The sequence below is a fragment of the Dendrobates tinctorius genome, unplaced genomic scaffold, assembly GCF_039654945.1.
Source record: "Dendrobates tinctorius isolate UK_male_01 unplaced genomic scaffold, ASM3965494v1 ptg000232l, whole genome shotgun sequence".
In the NCBI taxonomy this organism is placed as follows: domain Eukaryota; kingdom Metazoa; phylum Chordata; class Amphibia; order Anura; family Dendrobatidae; genus Dendrobates; species Dendrobates tinctorius.
The window spans coordinates 18235342-18251049 of NW_027361899.1; the positions used below are offsets into that span (position 1 = coordinate 18235342).

The 15708-nt window shown below is 49.1% G+C and overlaps 1 long non-coding RNA gene across 1 annotated transcript; it reads right to left on the reverse strand.

The window, feature by feature from the left end:
- Positions 1–428: 428 nt before the first annotated feature.
- On the reverse strand, positions 429–6460 carry LOC141060106 (uncharacterized). Its single transcript, XR_012222663.1, has 4 exons — positions 5480–6460; positions 5185–5395; positions 2338–2567; positions 429–1555 (listed from the first exon to the last, which is right to left on the reverse strand). It is a non-coding gene; the product is annotated as an uncharacterized lncRNA (long non-coding RNA).
- Between the last annotated feature and the right edge of the window lie 9248 nt (positions 6461–15708).

Sequence of the window (15708 nt, forward strand, 5' to 3'; positions counted from 1 at the left end):
TAAAACCACTATTAGATGCATCAATCCAAGTCTTTGTGTATAAGGGTAAGGTCATTTTGATATAAGGACCGAACAGGCATTCATTCAAAAAGCTGTGCTGTAATTAAAACAAGAGTATACGCTTTTTTCTGAAAGCAAACCCACACACTGATTTGGGTTAAAAAGTTGCATTTTTTTTTTGCACATTAATCACTGGCACTTTATGAGGTCATTTTGTAGTTTTTTTTATTGCATAACTAAATAAAAAGTTATATTTTACCTCTTCCCCATTTCCTAATATTTTGGGGGTACACGTTCTAGCTAAACTAACGTTAGTGGGGCTGAACTGTGATAATCTGCAGGTCGTGTGGAACTGCTTTGGAAGAAGAGTGGTTGTTTTTGCATCCACACTTCCTGCATAACCTTAGAAAGCGAAAAAAATCCACAGCTTTTGCCCAGTTACTTGCATTTATTTGCTGCAGATTTCACACCATAGAACATATAAAGACACAAATCCACTACTACTAATTATCCAAAGTAGATTATTAAACAATATATCCAAAAACATTTATATGCATAAAAAGATATGAGAAAAACAAATGGGGAGCCACATAGTAAATATTGTGAGTGTAACTTCAAATGTGGGTCAAAAAGCTACTGCAATTGGGGGGGGGGGGGGAGGTAGTAGTGTCTGAATGGCATCCTCTTGGCACTGTGTTCCTCTGAGAAACACGATTTTCCATTTTACATTAATACCAAAATCTCAACCTGCGGACACTGTGTACAGTCACCTTTATTAAAATGATGTTAAATCTACACCTAACCAATTACATACTATTATGTAATAAATGAATAGCCCAAGTTAGAAATGTTAAAACTTAGCATTTAAAAAAATTCCTCCCCCCCCCCCCCCCATTACATTTCCTAGAATGAGTTTCTTATGGATCCAGCAGTCCATCGCCAAGATCAGATGGTGGCAGGGTTTCTTAGGTTTCCTGATGGAACCTTGTCGTTAGTCAGTAGGCTGGTCACTAATGCCCAAATCTGAGGTGAAGGAGCTTGGCTTGTAGATGTCATTGGGGTCTAGTTTGGAGCGAGTATATACACATTGTGTTTATTAGAAGACTTCTGGTCTATAGTGACTGTGGATCCAGGGGCTCCATCACTGTCCCAACCCCTGACTATATCCTGTTTATCCCAAATGAGACTTTCCCAACTGAGAAGACCCTCCGGTCAAGTCAATGGTCTCCATACCAATTACGTCATTGTAGACTTGTTTTTGCACCACCATGTTTGTGCCATAAGACACATTTTGCCAATAGACATTACTGGATCGATTCTGAACCTGGAGTGATGGATAAGGAATATGGACGATAACACATGGAAGGCGGTAGAGGAAGAAAACGTGACTCTGTTCAAGATCTTCATTTTCTTGGCTACCATTGTTGGCTGCTGTAAAATGTTCTAATGTTGTTGTACATCTTTGTCTTCAGAAACATTCTATTAATGGTGAAGGTTTCCTCTCTGAAATCACATTTCGAAGCCTCGCTTTTGCCCTCAGATTTTGAAACCAGACCTATAAAAAGGCAAAAAAAAAAAAACAAGTCAAAGAGAAGAGTGTATGCAGATTAGCAGGGGTGGATTCAGCAGTCTCAGCAGGAGAGGGACCAAGATCTGTAAATAAGTGCCCAGTATCGCTACTCTGGGTTCTCCATCTCTAGGCATCATCAGGAGCAGGATCCGGATGCTGTCTGAAGTGTAAACTGGTAGGAAGGGCTTGAAAGTGAGGAGCAGCAAGTTAATATTGGGGGAAGAAGAGAGGGATTTGGTCACTCTGAGGCAGACATTTGCCATAGAGCCCAGCTAGAGTTGAGGAAAAAGATTCCTACTGCCCTGGTCCAGTCCATCCCAGCAGTTTTCACTCCCGAGGTAAGAGGACCCAGGATGCCGGCAACAGAAATTAACTGGTCCAACAGCCATGGAGACCTTGACTGGACAACAGACCAATGGAAATGTTTTTGCAGTATCTAGAAGTAAAGAAAATCAAGGAGTGGCGATACCAGATATCCTCTGTTGACCCATAGCAGGTCCTCATCTCTAGGCCCAGCAGTATCTAATTATTACCCTCTGACTCTTTGGATGGGAATGGTGATATCACTAACTGGAGCCAGTTGCAGTACAATCTTTGGCCAATTCAATCAACTTTGGCCTAGCATACACATGACTTGACCAACAATGCCTCCATTTTGAAGTCCACTGGTCAACTTCCAACCTCTTGTATGGGCTAAGAAATAAACACATAGAGTTCACCCCAAGCTCATTTCCCACTCCTGCAGCTCTTTATTGGAGGTAACGTACCTGGACCTTTGGTTCACAGATGCAGACGTTTTGCCAGCTCCTCATGGTAAAGAGAAGTTGGATACTTGTTGGCTTGAAATTACAGCTCTAAAGTGTCAGCTGTGCTTGGGTGTAGGGTGTCCTCTTTCTCCGCAGTGAGACCTCACAATTCCGGCCTTGGATTTGATTTTGTCGTCCATTCCTGCCCATTTAAGCATCAGTGATCACCAGAGATTGTGACTTCAGCTCATCTAGAGAAATAGAATAATAGATCAAGAGTAGTGGTGCACATTTATTAGGAGTGACACAAGAATTAATCATTGCCAGTAATTAAAGGCTTCGGCCATAACCTGTGTACACGTTTTGAGCCACTTTTTTAGTGAAAGTTGCTGTTCATGGAGTGCCTCCAACTTGTGAGCTAGATACATTACACTCCCTCTCCCAAAGCAGCATTGAATACACAACTATATACAAAAAGGGATGTTTATAAGGCAGTGTTCACATGGTGCACCCCCTGCAGAGGGGAATAGACAAGCTTGCATATAACACGAGAGGCCCCTTTACATTTAACGATGCACCAGCGATCCTGACCACGATATGACCCGGTCAGGATCACTGGTGCATCGCTAGTGAGCTGCCAAACCGGCAGATTTCACTAGCGATGCAGCGATCGTTACTTACCATTCAGACGCGGCGACCATGACGTCCTCCCGCCCGCGTCGCTCGTCGGCAGGAAGCGCCCGACGAGAAATGGAGCTGCGCAATCAGCGACAGACAGCGGGGGAGCCAGTCGGAGGCAAGTATCACACATAGCGATATTGCTAGCAATATCGCTATGTGTAAAACCCCCTTAAGTGATATTGCAAACTCTTGCTCCCATTCATGGCCGCACTTGCAATCCCAGCTTTAGTCAATAGCATCAAACTATTTATGGATATACTAATTGACCATGCAAACCAAGCTCCTGGCCAAACCCAGCCATGTCTGATTCCTCCACTGCATCAAGATGCTCTGATCATCTCCAGGTTGAACCCTTTTATATGGATATGAGGGCAGTGATTGGCTGCAGACAGAGGAGGAGCTCACTGATCTCAGGTAACATAGAATAGGGTGCGCTACAATATACGCAAGACAAAAAGGGTGCAGCATAATGCATGAGGTCATGTGAAGCAAACTAGAGAGAAGGAAAGGTCAATGCATATACAATGTGCACACCAGTTATACAAGAAAGAAAAGAAAAAAAGCAATTTTATTGACACCAAAAAAAATAAATAAATAAATAAAAAAAAAAAAAAAAGGAAAAAAAAAAAACCCCATGTATCCACATCCCTGGGTGCATGATGGTCTGGATAGCAAAGCATGTAAACGTGTATAATACAATGACACAATCATGGAAAATAAAAGGGAGCAGCGTGAATGGAATTGTAGGCAATGAAAATAGGAAAAATGGATGATCACCCATGAGAGAGGTACCTCAGAAAGAACAATAAACCAAAGATGGGCATTCTCCATAGTTGGTATAGTGACCAAACAAACCACAATAAGCCCTCAGACTACAGCACATGCATGATAAAAACCACATGGGAACGGGGTCACCAATTATAAAATCGCATCTCAAAAGTAAACCTCTGGAGGAGGCACAATGGGAAGGCATGTTCAAAAAGCTAGGATGCAAGAGGACAATCCCTGCAGTGGGTGAGAAGAAAAAGGATGAGGGGATATGGGTAGATAAAGTGCCCAAACACATGACACGGTCATCCCAATGAGAGAACGTAGGCCTATCAAAAGGTCAGAGCGAATGATACCATAGTAAGCGGTAGCTCCGGAGACCAGGTAAGTGGGGAGAGCACCACGAGTATCGCCGCGAGCACCGCTTCATCAGGGGAAATGTGCTAGTCGGAGTTAGCAACACATGGGGCTGGAGTTTATGCATTCTCTCCACACTTTTCATGAGGGCACTATATATGGGTCCATTTGCAGTCCATGCTCTACCCAAGCAACACCGCACCCCATTGGACTATGCGGTGTTTTAGTATTTTTGTGATATTTCCTCTGGTAACCTCCCACAGACCGCTTTCTTCTGCCATGGCTGCACCCCACACGACATACCGGTAGTTCATTATTAATCTGGGCTGACATTCATACATGTGTTGCCGACACCGGCTAGCACGTTAGTCCAGATTAATAAATGATTACCGGTGTGTCCTGTAGTGTGCAGCCGTGGCGGAAGCAAGCCGTCTGTGGGAGGTTATCAGAGGATCAGCTGATTTTTGATGACACACGGTCGGAGTCAGCAGGTGCGCTGAAGAACAGCTGTACAGCGGATACCAAATGACGTGCAGTCGGGGTCAGCACATGCGCCATAAGCAAGGGACTTGTGTCTGGGATGAGCATAGCCAACAAGCAACGGATATATGAAAGCCACTTGTCAAGCATCTGGCCACCCTGCTGTAATGGATGTTGTAGACAGGTGTATGCGAGACAAAGCGGTACCCTTGAGTGCAAAGGAATAAAATGAAGTAATAATCCTAATGATCACGTTACCCTAAAGTAAGTATATATGTTGTGTAAGGGGACAATGATTCCAGACAGATGGAGGCCAATTGAGCTGGAAGCCCAGTATGGGCCCCACATAGATCCGGTAACTGGTTAGTCCCCAAAGGGAAGAAAAGGAACCTAGAAATATCAAAGCCAAACCAAATGTTTTATAGGTCAACTACACCAGAGCAGATCCAATAAGCAAGAGACCCGAAAATCATAAGTACCAAAGAAATAGGAACATGAATAAGAAAAAAAAAAAAAAAAAATCAATTCTCCTAACTTGTGGGTCACAACTTTGAGGTGCTGGAGATGGAATAACAAACATACAATGAAAGTTGACAGTCCAATGGAGGAAGATCAACGATGGAGATGGATCCTCATAGTCACAATGGTCCAAGTTAGCTAGTCCAGGAACCCCGTGAATAGAAGTTCTTCATTGAGTCCAGAGGGAGCAACAGAGTGTAGATAGAAAATCCATCTTGACTCCACTTGTAGCAATTGTTTGCGGCAACTATCACCTCTCCCGTTGCCAACGATCCTTTGTAGACCAAAAGAGATTTATTAGTGGATTTACCACCATGTTTGGTCAGGAAGTGGACAGCAACAGGGGATAAGGTCTTACCCTTCTTGACATCCAAGGCTGCCAAATGGATGGTTGATAGATGCTTTAGGGCTCGTTTTCTCAGTTCCTGGGAAGTTTGGCTAATATACAACCTGTGGCAAGGACAAATAATCGCATAGATTACATTTCTCTTCTTACCCACTCAAGTCATACAATAATTGTATTATGCTCGCTCAAACTCCCTATACTAGCCTCAATTGGGTGACCAGGTGGTATCGGTGTTCTTATGAACTTTAGGCAGCAAGTAGAAAGTTGGTGTTCTAGTGTTTTCCGCCTATATGTACTTTTTTCATTTGCCAAAATGATCCCCAGAAGATGGGTGTGGGATCAGAGGGCAGCCTGGCATAAAATCTCAGGTTATCAAGCGGTCTCTGAGCTTCCTCCAAGTACATGTGGGTGGGAGCAGTGTGCATGGAAAGTAAGCAGCAATGAAACCAAGAAGAAAAAATAAATAAATAAATAAATAAATAAATGGTTGATCACCCATGAGAAAGGTACCTCAGAAAGAATATTTAAACAAAGATGGCCGTCTTCAGTGTGGAACTGGAGCAGCTTGGCCCCAGCAGAGAACATCAGTCTTGGGGCCCACTGTGTAGCTACATAGAAATAAGTACAAGACCATGAATTGTGCTGTAAAACACGCTAATATCAGAGTATAATACAAGGTAGTACACCTCTTCATGATAGAGCAGGGGTTGGGGTAGCCCCTCTCATAGAATATACGACAGCCCCCCACATAGTATTGGCCTGCATTATATTCTATAGTATTATGGCCACCACGTACTCACGCGCTCACAGATATGGTCTGAAAAATATGGTATAAGACGCACCTAGACTTTAGAGGAGAAAAATGGGAAAAAAAAATTGAAGCAAAAAAAAAAAAAAAAAAAAAGTGGTCAATTCTGTACCGATATTCCCCCATTCTGAGAATCTCTCTCCTGCTAAGCGTGGCCCCCTCATGCCCCATACTGCTAAGCGTGACCCCTATCCTGCCAAGCATGGCCCCCCCCCAAAAAAAAAAAAAAAAAAAAAAAAGAAACTAATACCATTCTACTTCCTTTCCCTTAGCTTCCTCACAGCGTCCTGTTCTGATGCCTGCAGCTGATTTCAGCTTGTAAGCAGCGCCTGAGCGTAATGTCGTGCAATGCTTACAAGCTGAGGACAGCTGCTGGAATTTTCATTGCTCCCCAAATCCGAGACTATAGGAGTGGAGAGCAGTGAATATTCATTTAACTTCAATAGCGGGCAGTGATCGCTGCAGCCACAGGCTTCCTGGTGCTGAGTGATCACATGTGTCCGCTACTAAAGAGAGTGAATATTCACTGCTCTCCATGGACATGGGAAGCAGTGAACATTCATTTCTCTTTAGCAGTGGGCACAGGCTTTAGCCACAGCAGCTGGTTCCTGCCCCGTCACCCACTGCTCCGCTGGCACTGGGTGGCCTCCTTGACTCACGGACCCCATAGCAGCTATGGTGTGCCACCATTAGCAACACGCCACTGGCTGGGGACCCCAAGCAGCTGCCGGCCCTGTATGCCAGCAGATGTCAGTGCTTGGGCCTTACGGAGAATTCTCCGCTTCTCTGGTGTGCCTGGGCATAGCCATAGTTGGTATAGAGACCAAACAAACCACAATAAGACCTCAGACTACAGCACATGCATGAAAAAAAAAAAAAGTATGTAAATGGAGTCACCAATTATAAATCGCTTAAATGTAAACCTTTGGAGGAGGCACAATGGGACGGCATATATGGGTAGATAAAGTGCCCAAACTCATGACAGTCATCCCAATGAGAGAACGCACGCATACCTAAAAGGTCAGAGTGAAGGATACCTTAGTAAGCGGTAGCTTCGTAGACCAGGGGAGTGGGGAGAGCCACATGTGTATCACCGCAAGTGTAGCTTCGTCAGGGGAAATGCACAAGCCGGTGTCAGCAACACATGTACAAATATTAGTCCAGATTATTAATTGATTGCAGGTGTCCTGTAGCGTGCAGCCGTGGCAGAAGCACGCGGTCTGTGTAAGATTACCAGAGGAAATATCACAAAATGCAAAAACACTGCATAGACCATTAATGGGGTGCAGTGTTGCTGAGGTAGAGCATGGACAGCAAATGGACCCATATACAGAAAAAAAAACAAACAAAATCATCCGCAAGCATCCATATGAAAAGTGGAGAGCATGCATGAATGCCAGTCCCATGTGTTGGCACCTTTCCCCTGATGAAGCTGCGCTCGCGGCGATACAAGTGGTGCTCTCCCTACTCCCCTGGTCTCCAGAGCTACCGCTTATGGTATCATTCACTCTGACCGTTTGATAGGCCTATATTCTCTCATTGGGACGACCGTGTCATGTGTTTGGGCACTTTACCCATATCTCCTCCTTCTCTCCTACTGCAGGGATCATCCTCCTACAGAGATTTAATTCTGTGCATGGGAGGGGGGGGGGGGGGGGACAAAAAAAAACCCACATTATAATGCGGTTTCATCTTTATGAGTTTAAAGCTGCACATAGAAGCTTATTGAGAAATAAAAGCAAAACCACAGAGTCTTTAGACCAGGGGCGTATCTAGGGGGGGGGGGGCAGTCAAGGCATGTGCCCCGGCAGGTGGCACATTTGGGCCACCTATTGCGGTGGTCCGCAGTGTCTCCCCGGTAGCTGCATTCTTCTGCCCCCAGACTGGAAGTCGGTTGTTCTCTGTGTCGAGCTGACAGCCGGCACACAGAAGCTGCAGCACACCGGCTGCCAGTGTTGAATAATGTGGTGTTTGCAGGTACGCAGGATGCAGTGACGAGTCGTGAGACAATTTGGTGCTTTCTATAATAACGTTTATAAGACTAGAGGGAACTTTCCTCAGTCACGGCCAGATCACCAAAATGGATAACACGTTGCCCTCGCAGGGGCTCTATACAAGCAAACACAAACGGGTAGAACACGACTACTTCCGGCAATAGCCGGTCACTATAGGGCCGCGGTATGGCCGACTACGGGTCCTTGAATATATAGTCAGCTTAGCCGTACAGACGTCCCTCGTCGTTCGGGATGGTGGTCTTTCGACATAGTAGTTACTAGGCCCAGTTGCTGAGGCGTTGACGAAGTCTTTGCGTGCTCCACGCGCTGATGACACTGGAGCCCCACAGGCCCCGGCGGAGTCCTTGGACGGATGGGCTGCAGCCCCCGGACTGGGGCAAGCGGCAGCGATGTGTGGTGGTGAATGACAGGCCACCTGCGCAGCTAACGGCTGCGACGGGGAGTCCGGGGTCAGCAGAGGCCCGGCGTCTGCTGCGGACCGGAGCGCGACAGTGGTGGCCGCCGATGGCACTGTACTTGCCGCGGCCACTGGTGAGAGCAGGGCTGCTGCAGGTGTGGAGAACAGGACGCAGCCGCGGGCTGGAGCAAGACGGCAGATGGCAGCGGCCGTGGGCTGAGGGGAGGTGGCAGCGGCCGCGGGTTGAACTGTGGCCACGGGCTGGAGCGGGGCAGCAAGTCTCGGATGATCGCCTTGGCACAGTCCTTCTGGAGTCCTCGGTGAGCATCTTCCCTGGCACTGGTAAGTCGCTCTAGCTCTCAGTCGCTCCCACGGTCTCCTGCTTCCTCTGTCCCGGTCTGCTGACTCGTCGTCCCGGAAATTCCACGCCTCCTTTATACTGGTCCCTCCCCCAGCCCTTCTGTCTGTCACACCTGTCCATCCCCAAATTCTGTCCCCTGGGGACAGTTTCCCCCCGGAACCCAGATGACAGCTCCCTTGGTTCCGGCTCGGACACTTGATGGGGGCCGTTCCTCCCACACCCCCCCGCCCTGTATGCTCGCCAGTCCTCAGGAGAGGGTTTTTGTAGACTTGGGTTAGTTTTTTGGGACGACAGTCCTTGTCGCCATACGAACTGGTCCTGTTTGTAACGTTCAGGGGGTTTGCCAGCTGTTGACCGCTCAGAGTCGAAGCTCGGGTGTAGTGGAGTCTTCTGGGGTGGTGGAGGGTGGTCGAATAGTTGGTTCTGGTGGGATTTCCGGGTCTACTGTAATGCCACTACTGGGGCAACCCGCAGATGCGACGGGGAAGTCCTCTTAGTCATCCAGGTCCCAGACCGTGGGCAGGTGGTCGGGGACCTGGAGGGTTGGTACGAGCCGCGGGGGTTCGGTAGACGTACAAGGTCGTAACATGTTACGGTGCACAACCCGAGTGAGAGGCGCATTGTTCCCTTCAGATTGTATTTCGTACACAGGCCCGTCGGGGCTTATTCAGCGCAACACTTGGTAAGGGTTCACCTCCCACCGTGGTTCTAACTTATTTTGGGGACGTTGATCAAGTAAGAGTACCCGATCCCCAGTCTGAAAGTCAATGGGTGGGGGCAGTGCTCCCCCCCTGGTGTTCTAGATCCTGGAGCTTCGTATGGACGATACGGTGGAGGGTCTGCAGCCGGTGCTGGTGGTTTCGGACCCACGAGGATACCACGGTCCAGGGTTGGGGTTCCTCCGGGTTCAATTCCACCTCCGTAATCCCTTTGCCTTCCTGTCCGAACAACAATGAGTAGGGGGTGTAACCAGTCTCTCGATGCACCCGATTGTTATATACCCACAGCAGCTCGGGGACATATTCAGGCAAGCGGGCTTTGCGGTCGCTCTCCAGGGTGCGCAGCATTTGGATTAGCGTATGGTTGAATTGCTCGCAGGCTCCGTTTCCCTGCGGGTGGTACGGCGTAGTCCGCAATTTATTGATACCGTAAAGATTGTGTAGCTCTTCCATGACTTTTCCTAGGAAGCCCCCTCCTTGGCCCGAATGTATTAGTTGTGGACAGCCGTACACTTGAATAAAGTTCTTACAAATCGCATAGGCGGCCGACTCCACTGTTTGGTCTCGGGTGGGGGTGACCACGGCAAACTTGGTGAAGTGGTCCACCATAACGAGACAATGTTCATACCCCTGATAGGCAGGACCTATGGTCAGGTAGTCAACCGTAAGAAGCTCCAGAGGGGCTGATGTTACAATAGTTTGCACCGAGGCTCGTTGCGCGGGGGGGGTTAGAGAGCTCGCACGGGCGGCAGGTTCGACAAACTTCCTCTACAGCAGTGTGCAAGCGGGGGTGGTACACCATCTGCTGCAACCATTGCAAAGTCTTTTGAGCACCAAAATGAGCCCCCTTCTCATGGGCTTCCCGGGCCAGTTGGTTGAGATGGGCTCCGGGCACAATCACCTGCCATATCGTAGCTGACGTGGTTCGTGACATGGCTTTTCGATATAAAAGTCCTTTTGATGACTAGTTTTTCCCACTGGCGCAACATCAGCAACATATTTTGGGTCAAAGTCGGTCTCTGTGAGCCCCGGGGCAATTTACCGGTGACCACCCTTCGGCGCAGGAGTCCAATTTCTGTTTCTTCTTGTTGCTGCTGGACCCAGTTGTCGCGGGGCTGTTCCAGCATCCCTCCTGGGAGCCCCGGATGAGGCGCTTCTTGCGTGTTGACTGTAGGCGCGGCGGCGGTGAGGGCGAACGGCGTCTCGTCTGCTTCTAATTCGTCGTCTCGACTTGTCCCTGGGGTGGTGTGTCGGATTCTGGAGAGCGCGCCAGCGTGCACGTTTTCAGCTCCCCGTTTGTAGATGATCTTAGAATTGAATTTGGCCATCCGAGCCGCCCACCGCTGCTCAAGGGCCCCCAGTTTGGCATTCTCCAAATGGGCTAACGGGTTGTTATCGGTCCGCACTACTACTCAGGAGCCCGCCAGATACTCTGCGAATCGCTCCGTCATTGCCCACACTACCGCAAGGAGCTCGAACTTAAAGGAGCTGTAATTGTCCGGCTGCAGCGACCGGCTACCGTAGGTGATCACTTTCTCCAGGCTGTCCTGCACTTGTGACAACACAGCTCCTAGAGGCTGGAGGCTCCCGTCGGTATGCAGGATGAACGGTTGCGAAAAATCCACATATGCCAATACCGGGGCGTCCGAGAGAGCAGCTTTGAGATCTTGAAACGCAGCCTCTTGCGGTTGCTGCCACTGGATCTTCCGTCCATTCGCCCCAGCGGGAGCCCCCTTCAGCAGGTCTTGCAGGGCTCGAGCTCGGCGTGCAAAATTCTTCACGAACCGACCGTAGTAGCCGGCCAACCCCAAGAAGGCCCGCACGTCCTTCACCCTCTCGGGGGTAGGCCACCAGTGGATGGCAGCGACCTTTTCCAGGAATGGTCGGATGCCCTCTGCCGAGACTGTATGCCCCAGGTACTCGATCTGGGTGTGGAACAGGTGGCATTTCTGGGGCTTTACCTTTAACCTGTACTTCTGCAGCCGGCCAAGCACCTTCCCCAAGTGGTCCTCAAATGTGGCGGAATAGAGGATATCGTCCAGGTATATCAACGTGGCTTCAAAGTTGAGGTCTCCTAGACACTGCTCCATCAACCGCTGGAAGGCTCCTGGGGTGTTGGCCAGCCCAAACGGCATCCGATTAAACTCAAACAGTCCCATGGGAAGGATGAATGCCCTTTTTTCTCTGTCTTCCTCAGACATCGGCACCTGCCAGTACCCACTGGCCAGGTCAAGGGTTGAAAAGTATGTCGCGTTCCCCAGGGCGGACAGACTCTTCTATGCGGGGCAGTGGATACGAATCCTTGATGGTGCAGGTGTTCAACTTCTGATAATCCACGCAAAAACGCAGAGTGCCATCTTTTTTCCGAACCAGGACAATAGGGGCCGCCCAAGGGCTTTGGCTTTCTCGTATGACCCCCTTCTGAAGCATTTGGGCTAATAGGGGTTTCACTTCCTGGTATAGCTGCGGTGGTATTTGCCGATATCGCTCCCGGATGGGGGCCGCTCCTGCCGTGGCGATCCCATGCGTGATGGCCGTGGTACATCCGAAGTCGTCCTCGTGGCTGGCGAAGGCACTGTAAAATTGTCCAAGAAGTGTCTCTACTTGGAGAAGCTGGGCTGGCGCTAGGCTAGAAAGTTCAGCCCGCATTCTCTCCAGAATGACTAGATCTTTTTCTTGGGCCACAGATGCCGCAGCCTGTTGGGTTCGTACCATTACTGCCCAGGGATCTTCAGGTTGCACCCTCAACTGGACTGCGGGGTCCGGCAGCATCTCCTCCAATGGCCTTACAAGTTTGGCCATTTCGGCCAGGGGCTTCAGGGCGATATCCTGATCTTCCAGGTTGACACAACGTACCAAGACGGTCCCCTCCCGCACTGTGGCCAGGGAGCGGGCCACCAGGATGCCAGGGTGCAGGCGCTCCAAGTAACATGGTTCCACCTGCACCTCCACGCCCTCCAGTGGTATCGGGGCACGGATCAGTAGAGCCACCACTGTCTGCCCCGGAGGAAGCACGAGCGGGGGGGCTGCCGGCGTGATGACCTTGCCCAGTGCCTCACCTTCCTGACACTCCTGGAGCACTCGCACCTCCCGCACCAACCACTGGAAGACCTGCCCCTGGGCCGTGCGAGAACCCCACTGACTTATGGTCTCCTGCGTGGAATTGTTGAGGAGTAGATTGCCGAACTCCTGCCGTATGTTCATGCCCAAGATGATCGGATGACGGTCGTTAGCCTCTCATTGGGTTAGGACCACTCCCCGGCGGCCGAGGGATTTGCCACACAATGTCATCTGAAGCCACACCAATCCGGCGACAGGTACCGGCAGTTGGTTTGCAGCCACTAGTCGTATCATGGGCCCCCACTGGGGCCTTGCCGCTTCCGGGAAATGCTGCCGAGTCCCAGTTATCTACAGCTATTGACATCAGTACAGTGAGCCAGGACAGCAGCTAATATGTGGCGACTCATTGCTTGGGCGGACACTCTTGGTCTTGGATGGGCTGGCTGAGGAACAGAAGGATGTTGTAGCTTCACAGGGAGCAGTACAGATGGGTTGGATGCTTTTCCAGAGGCAACTAAACCAGGTGGCTGATTATTTCAAGTCTGGGGCAAAGAGGCACAAGGAATTGTCATCATGGCAAGGTTAGGCCAGGAAGAAGCTGGGAAGCAGTCTAAGATACTCCGATCCAGGTACGTGCCATGTGGGAGTTTCAGCAAAGTAGGGAAAGCTGAGGAAGCTTGTAAAGATGGATGTGTTATCAATGATGTGCCAACTGTGAATATATGGTGTGAAGTTGTCAGTAAAGAAACCGCTCAAGTTACCATGGACTGTGTCTCAGTTATTGGGAGTCGCCTTGGAAAGGGGCCATTGCCACTTGGGAAGTGCCCAGAGGGACCCGAACATGGGGACTCAGGTACGCCAAGTAGTGGACTCTACTTTTTTGTGAAGGAAGGCCTGGGCACTGATGCTTTAGTGTTTATGGCCACGACTATAGTCCTGGCCGACCCTTACAATACACCTCCACTTTAGACACCCTGAAGGCAGAGATTTCATGAAATCAAATCCCACTTTGCTTGGACATTTAGGCAGTGTTCACATGTGGTGTAAATGCTGTGGGGGTTTTTTTTTTTTTTTTTTTAAAAAAGCAGAAAATCGTAGTTACTTACCGATAACGGTATTTCTCTGATCCCATGACGGCACCACGGAGAGAGGGATCCGCCCTCAGGGTCAGGAAACCTACAGATGAAAAAGGCGGTACCTCTCTCCCACATCAGTTGGTTTACAGAGCATTACACAGAACTTTCAGCTGCAACTCAAATGGTTATAAAAATCCAAAATTAGTCAAATTACACAACTTAAACTTAATAGAGGCACCGTGTGGCTAAGTACTAAAGCTAACTACCTCACTCTAATGTGCACACCTGTGTGTGAAAGGGAGGGGATGTACGGGTGCCGTCATGGGATCAGAGAAATACCGTTATCGGTAAGTAACTACGATTTTCTCTTTCCCCCATGACAGCACCATGGAGAGAATTACAAAGATTGTACATCTAGGGAGGGACCACCGCCTCCAGAACCCTTTTCCCAAAGGTGAGATCTGAAGAGGAGGTCAAGTCTAGACGGTAATGTCTGAAAAAATGTAGAGGGGGAAGACCAAGTGGCAGCTCTACATATCTGGTCTATTGAAGCGCCAGCTTTCTCTGCCCAGGATGATGCCACTGCCCTGGTTGAGTGGGCCCTTACATTCTCCGGGATGGACGCCCCGCAGGATGAGTAGGATCCGGGATGGCCTCTTATCCACCTCGCCAGTGTGGCCTTTGATGCCTTTTGACCTTTTTGAGGACCCTGAAAACAGACAAACAGAGCCCTATCCTTCCTAAACTCCCTTGTGGTTGTCAAATATTGGGCCAGGCATCTTTTTACGTCTAAAGTGTGTAATACCTCCTCTGTTTTGTTTTTTGGGATTGGTACAGAGAGAGGGTAGGGAGATTTCCTGGGTCCTATGAAACTGAGAAGGCACCTTGGGGAGATATGCTGGGTCAGTCCTAAGGATTACCCTATCATCCAGAACTTGCATGAAGGGTGAGTGGGCAGACAAGGCCTGTATATCACTAATGCGGCGGCAGAAGTTAAGGCTACAAGGAGGGAGGTCTTAAGGGACAATATTTTTAATGGAACCTCCGCTAGGGGTTCGAAGGGAGATTTAGTTAGCGCATTTAGCACCAAGTTTTAGATCCCGGGGGGGGTGCGTAGGGGGATCAGCCTAGATCTACTTGAGGCTGTAATAAATCTCCTAACCCATCTATTTTTGGCTAGGTCATAGTTATAGAAAGCTCCCAGGGCCACCACCTGTAATTTTAAGGTGCTTGTAGCTAACCCTTTTTCCAACCCCCTTTGTAGGAATTTCAGAATTTTGTCTACATGGATTTCGCCCGTTGGGTCAGAGCCTGACACTGACATGAATTTCTTCCACACTTTGCCGTATGCTTTAGTGGTTACTGGCTTTCCGCTTTGTAATAGTGTGGTTACCAAGTTCGACGAGAAGCCCTTGTTACTTAGGAGCTCCCTCTCAAAAGCCAAGCTGTCATGTGTAGGTTTTTTATGTGGGGGTGATACACCGGTCCCTGGGATAGTAGGTCTGGAGTTTCTGGTAGGACCCAGGGATCCGTTACAGACATCCTTCTCAGCCAGGAAAACCATATTCTCCGTGGTCAGAAGGGCGCTATTACTACTACTACTGTCGCCTTGTCTCCCCGTGTTTTCCTCAGTACTAAGGGGATGAGAGATATTGGGGGGGGGGGAGGCGTAGGCCAGATGATAATCCCAGGGTATCGTGAAAGAGTCTAGGGCTACTGGGATTGAGCAGAAGGCTTTCAACTTCAGATTCTGGCTGTTCGCAAACAATTCTATTTCTGGCCAGGCCCAGAGTTTCGCAATCTGG